Genomic DNA, 6,823 nt, shown 5'->3' on the forward strand with positions numbered 1-6,823 from the left:
CTGTAAAGGCTTCCAAACACATTGGTGGAAATAGAGGACTACTGTGCTCAAGAGGTGGGTCCCTCTTTGGAGCAAAAGAAGTGCAAGGCATTTATTTTTTTCTTAAAGCAGCTCTGAAGACAGAAATCCCACATGGAAAGGCAGTTGTGTGCCAAAGGGAAGTGCTGTGCTGTGGGCAGGCGGGCAGCACAGCACGGGGTCAGGCCATCTGGCCCCTGTTAGGGCTGGAGCTGTACTCCAGCTGAACTCTACCAAATTAGCTGTACATGATGCTGCATTCCCTCCTTTCTCAGAGGATCAAAGTAGCTGGATCCAGTCCCAGCTTTCTGCAGATAAGCAGGTCACAGGACTAGTTTGCACCTCTATGCTGCTTGTAATACACCATGTTACAGATTCCTCTGGATTTCCTAGTTTGTGCCCATATACGCTACATACTGCTGGTCACATTTTTTTTTCTTTATTCCTGAGCTAATCTAGGGTCCTGGGATAATTCTAGAGCCTCTTTCCAGTACAGCTCTCTGGCAGTGCTACATCAGATTATAAACTATTACCACTGTTCTTGCCCAAACGCTTTTTACATTTTCTTGTTTCACCTAAAAAGTTAATTCTTTTCTTCAAAAGGCTTCTTCCACCAGCCCAGCAGCATGAGGGCAGGAACAGGAGCTCAGCAGCCTGGCTTGGATTAAACCCTTGCTGAATGGTGGTGAGAGAAAGAGAGAAAGACAAGACTATCTGGTTCGGTAAGCCGTGAGGCATCCCTAATGCCTAAGAAAAATGCTTGTGAAGAAGAGGGGGAGGGGGGAGATAGCAGTAATTGGAAATCCATTTCACTTGTATAAAAGTGCTAATTAGTTGTTTATCTGCAGCCACACTGCTGGATTCACAAAGGCACACACAAGTTACAGCGATTAATTACCAGCAGGGCCTGGAAGATTGTCTCCATAACTCAAATTTGTGATCAAGCAGCAGCAATGGGTGATTCAAAAGCAAACAGCAGAACATGTACATACATATTCTTCTTTAAAAAAATAATGTGGTTTTGTCTCACAGGACGGGGTGATACATTTATTGTAATTTTAACCATTGCTATTGTTTAAGCAACAGATACATATCCAATATGCAAGTGGTACCTTTGGAGCAAGTAATTATTTTTTACCTATGTAGTTTATCTGTCAGTAGAAGGAGACACAGGTTGAAACTATGCAAGAATTTATGTCAAATTTGAAAAGAGTTTTGGATGAAAAAATAGAACTAAAATTGAGAAGAAAATATTTTCAGAAAGATTTATTTAAGTTTTGAATGATAGTTTGTGACCTGGTATTCCTATTTTAATTTTAAAAATGAAAACAAAAGACTGATTTGTCCAGATTACTCTGTTGATTTGAAGAGTATTTTTTTCCAGTTCTCACACTCAGTATAACAGTGATTGATAGCACATGCTCCCAGTGTCCATCCTCTCCTGAACATAAAAAGCTTTTAAAGACCAAATAAAGGAGAAATTTAAACAGAGGCATCCTATAAGCAAAAAAAATACATGAAAATGCTTTGGATAAAGAATTTACCTATTTATCAAAATGCTTTGGATAAAATATTTAACTATTTTATTTCACTTGTCAAAAATACTTTGGTTATGATAATAGAACAGCACTGAATTAAACTCACACAATTCCAGTGGGATTGGAAGCATCCTGAAGATTTTGGCACGGGATCCTTTTTTACAATGTATTTTTGAGAATTTCTGATACCGGAGCAGTGAATATCATTCCCTTAATAAAAGTACTTTTCATAATTATTTTGGTAGGCTATTTTTGACAAGTTTGCTTAATTGAAAATGATTTCCAAAGAGTGTATTTTAAAAGTGGCACATTTGTATTTTCTTGTTACGAGAAGTTCAAGTCATGAAAATATTTAGTATTAAAAATTACTCATGACTGCTTTAGCAGAATAATTTTTGTCCAGGAGTCTGTTTAAGACAAGGTTTGAGTGTTGTCCAGCCTGTCTCAGCTATGTTCCTCACAGACAGTGACTGTGGCATTTTCTGTGCTCTGCTGGGTGGCCAAAAAACACCTGCAAACAAGATTTTGGAGACACCGCTTCCAACCCTTCATTGAAACTCCCATTTCCATGTTTTGTAGGTCACAAAAGATCCCTTTTTTCTTTTTCCAGGGATACTGCAGCCAAGAAGCCAACAGAAAGCTTTGCTGAAATGTTTACAGGCAGAAAAGAGAAAAAAAACCCAGCAGAATAAAGTGCAAGCCGACACCAACAAACTGTATTTGGTACAGTACAGCCTGTTGCTCCCAGCTGCATTCAGCAGGGAAGAAAACATTTTGCTGGGTCCAAGGACGCCCTGCACAGGAATGGGCTCCCTGCAGGGATGATGCACAGTGCCGCACAAGCACTTCACTGGTCACAAGTGAAATACGGGATCAGATGGCAGCTGCTCAGTGTTAGTCTCCCCTTTTAATGTGCATGTGGTAAGTCACAAATTCAAAGCAAAAAGTTGCACGAAATGGAGCTGTAACTTTATAGCTAAACCTGTAATTGAGCATCTTGGCCATCAGCCACCAAACGTCCAATTAATCTGTGTAAAAAAAAGAGTTCATATTTCAAAAATGAAAAGTTCAAATCCAAGAGCAGCCCTTAATTACCAAGCAATGACCACAAAACCCCCCCCCCCAAACCCAAATTCAATTACCTGAAATATTATTGCTTGGTAGTACTTTCGTCTTCTAATTTGGACATTAAAACATTCCTCAGTAAGAAAAGGAAAGGGCGAGACCAACACTTTTTCCTTTGCCAACAAACTGAGTTTTGCAGCTTTTGTTGAGCAAAACACTTTCTTTATTTCAGATTAATATCTACTTAGACCACTTACTTTATAACATAGCTGCCAGGAGTTAAGTTATGAGGGAACAGGAAATGGAAAAAAAAAAAAATTGAAAAAAAATTGAAGAAAAAAGAAAACTGAAATTAAAAAAAAAGTTCAAATAAATATTCAATAATGGGAAATAAGCTTTCTGGCTTTTTGACAAAGGAATAATTTCTCTTTCATCTTTCTGCACATGCTTATTATTTTTTAAATTTTTATATCAAAATGTTCACAAGAGAAAGTCAAGTAACATTGATGAATAATGGACACACTCCAGTGTAAAAAAAAAACCCCAAAATATTTATGAAATTGAGTATTGAGGGAGATTTATATTTATGCCTTGGACTTTCAAAAAATACCCAAAACTTACCATTAGTAGAGTCACCATCCATATCAGGCAAGGTAAAAAGCTTCCAGCTGTGAACAAAGGCTGAGGAAAAAGTTATTACTAAATTAACTTAGCCAAATTTCAGTCAACCAAGTAGAAGACTCCCCTTTCTACCAGTTAGTTTAGACAACCAGTTCTCTCTAGCTCAAAAGCCATCTGCATGTCTTTAAGTTGTCATATTTGGTTTGACTGAAATGCTCACATAGAAAAAGAAAATACAGAACTGTGAGAGATCAAGAATCTTACTGACAAACTTCGTAAAAATCAAACCTTCTAACAAAAAAAAAAAACCATCTAGACAAAGAAGCCAGTAGACAAACGTTTTATTGGAGTAGCTTTTGTTGTGAATTGTGGATTGCTCAGTTTACAGGTTTACCAGTTTACAAAGGCCACCCAGCTACGTTATCCAAGACAATCATAGATTTCGCCCCAATGATTTTATTACATGCTTCTTTTGTGTAATTAATTTGAATGACCCTCCTAGCAGTCAAAAAGCAGTGAATATTTTTCATGTGGAATCATCATGCCAGCACCGCTGTCATCCTCCTAAATTCACTGCACCGACCTGTCAGGGCCCTGCACTGGAACACTTTTGCACAGCAGTTTGTCAGGGTGCCTTGCACAGGGGTAATTGCAACTTCCAGCAATAATGAATTGCTTTCTTCAGTCTTCATATGTGTGCTGTGCTGTGGTGCTTTCACACACAGAGAGCTCTCCGGCAGGGATCTCACTCCTCTGCTTGTGAAAACATTCAGTAATTTTACACTTAGCAAAACAATTAAAAACTAAATACATAATTCTCACAGAGCAGATACACAACTCCACCTGGGAAAGCATATATGGATGACGTCTGTCAATGCTCTTGGCCAAAAAGCCAAACTGAGATACACACTTCATTAAAAAGTTGCCCACACAACCCACAAATTCATTAAAAATTTGCATTAAAACATAAAATATATTCAAGATCAAGTGTCCAAATTAAGTCTTTCTTAAAAAAAAAAAGAAAAAAAGAACAGAAACTCTCTAAATATTTGCCTCATCTAAAGAACCGTGGTTTAAAAGGCAAGTAAGTTAAAATCAGTATTTTTCTGCACAGAAGAAATTCAGGTTGATATTGCAGTATTAGATTTCCCATATGAAAAATACAGGATATGAAAAGCTGTGGTACCTTAGAAGACAATTTGTAATACTGAAAAATCCCTGGGAACTACAATGGTACATGGCTGCAGGTTTTAGCTTTAAAAATTTTTGGGGATTTATGATCCACTTGCAAAGAAACAGTAAAGTTGTGGGTGTAAAGATCACTTAATAAAATCCTTGTGTAAATTGTTACATATAACTGAAGAATGTGGAGTCAGCAAAGCAAAAACTGGAAATGTTAACATCCTCATTTTAGTGTATCCTTTTTTTTTTTTTCACTTAAACAGCTGCTAATGGGAAGTTCCTCTCCTTTTAAGGGATGATATTTTGTTAATGAAGATGACAAAGAGAGGTTGCAGAGTCTTCATCCTTGGAGATAGTATAGACATGGTCCTGGATCACCTGTCCTCTCTAACCCTGCTTGGGCAGGGCAGTCAGACCAGATGATCTCCGAGGTCCCTTCCAACCTCAGCCATTCTGTGATTCCGTGATCTTCACTAACAAGAATTATATGTGATGTTGCAAGAATGTGCTACTAATCACTTACAACTGAATATTGTGCATGTGATGGGCAATAAAAAGGAAGCTAAGTATTTTTAACAAGAACCTCCTCCCCTCCCCCCAAAGAGATAACTGGGATAGTTTAAGTAATACTTATTAAATTCTGATTTCCTAAGAAGTGTCTTTCAGTTGAATGCCTGAATGTATTTTAAATGCTGTAAGACGAAAGAAAATTTTTTCTTGCCTAAGTTCTCTAAGTCTTTATTTGATGACGAGTAGACAAAACAAATTGATGGTCCAACATGGCATACATGATCTCACATGTTACAGGTAACAAAACTGCCACTGCTCACCCCTACTTTTCTCTGTGCGTTTTACGAGGAAGGACTCCACAACAAAAGGATGTAAACTTGTATTTAGAAAGTTTCTATCTCAATCATCAGTGGGGCCTTTCCTTTTTCCTGGCTAGTGAATCTGTGTAAGATCACAAACCACAGCATTTGTTTTTCAGTGCATGACATTTTTTGTGCTTTCTCAAGAATGCTCATCCAGTCTTTGCTCCTCTAATCCAGTTACACTCTTTGTACTCGCAAAGAGCATAAAGCAGGGAGAAGTGGCAGGGCTTTGAATGCACAGTCATTCTTACCAAATTCACTGTGCACTCTATATACTCCATCCCTCTGTTTCTTCTTTGTCCATCTCCTGGCCAGGAGGTTGGTTCTGTCCAACAGCCCCAAAGTGGCTCCCCACAGCTTGTATGCAATGGCAACCACTCACCTTCACATCAGTGGTTGAGCAAAGGCACAGTCATTCCCAGCAAACTGTGCCTAAAAGGAAAAGGGTTGCTGATACAAATGTGAGGTGTAACAAAAGGCGCTTCTGGGTTAAAAAACATTGGGTGGCTGTAAACAAAAGGATAACTTGTCCTACCTCTTGGTGACTGTAATATTTTACCCCCTTCACAGAGCCCCATAGTTTGCAACTGTATTTGGCAAAAGCTTATCTTCCACAGTCTGAATGTGGAAGAGATTTGTTTATTATGTTCATTATTGTGGGATTAGACAGTAGACACCACCTGCTGTAACTATGATGTGAAATGAGGAATGTGTGAAGATTTACTGCTTGTTGTCTAAATGCAGCTTGGAAATGTATCTCCTACAGGAATAAATTTGCTTTTCAACTTAAAAAGTATAGCATACAGCTTGCTTCGGGATAGAGGAAAATCAACATAGTAGAAAATCCCCGTGTTGACACACTCAGGTTGGTGCCACTATTCTGATCTAATCAGGAAAGGAAATGACTTACAACAGACCTACAAGCAGGGGTCAGCAGCCTCTGTGAATTAGCAGCCAGGGGTGTTCAAGGCTTGGGCTCAGTTATCATGGTGGCATTTAGTCACATCTATAGCACCTTCTCAGACTGCCAGCTTGTTAGAAATAATAGAGCCAGAGATCAAATTAGGATGAAAAAGGTTACAGTGGAAGCCAAGAAAGGCTGGTTTCCTCCTTCCTGCTAAACTGCTGATGACAAGCTGCTTTATTCCCTCACGGGTTTCTGTTCTTCCTCAACAAAAGATCATGCACTCTCATTCGTCTTTGTAGATCTCTCATGTGTTGCCTTCTACGAGTGCTTCACGATCCACCAATCCACCTTCTGATTACAGCTGTCTCTTGCCACAAAAGAAACTGCTGATAAGCCCCAGGAGAGCTTGTGGGGCAAAGACAAAACTGCAGGTGGGCAGCATTGCACACATAGCAAATTTTGGGAAGGTGGGTCTGAGTGCTGGGATGCAAGTATTCCCTTCATCCATATTTGGGGTGGAGAGTAAAGACACACACATTTTAGCCTCATCACAGGGCACTCTGTTCCACCGCCTGTCTGTGTTAATGGGGGACCAGGACCTGGGGAATACTGCTGTGCTC

General features: G+C 39.1%; 1 long non-coding RNA gene across 1 annotated transcript; it reads left to right on the top strand.

Moving 5' to 3' along the window:
* Window positions 1–492: 492 nt before the first annotated feature.
* Window positions 493–5,097, top strand: LOC138107298 (uncharacterized). Its single transcript, XR_011149388.1, has 3 exons — window positions 493–740; window positions 2,167–2,477; window positions 4,688–5,097. It is a non-coding gene; the product is annotated as an uncharacterized lncRNA (long non-coding RNA).
* Window positions 5,098–6,823: the final 1,726 nt, after the last annotated feature.

Source organism: Aphelocoma coerulescens, chromosome 3, assembly GCF_041296385.1.
Source record: "Aphelocoma coerulescens isolate FSJ_1873_10779 chromosome 3, UR_Acoe_1.0, whole genome shotgun sequence".
Lineage (NCBI taxonomy): Eukaryota > Metazoa > Chordata > Aves > Passeriformes > Corvidae > Aphelocoma > Aphelocoma coerulescens.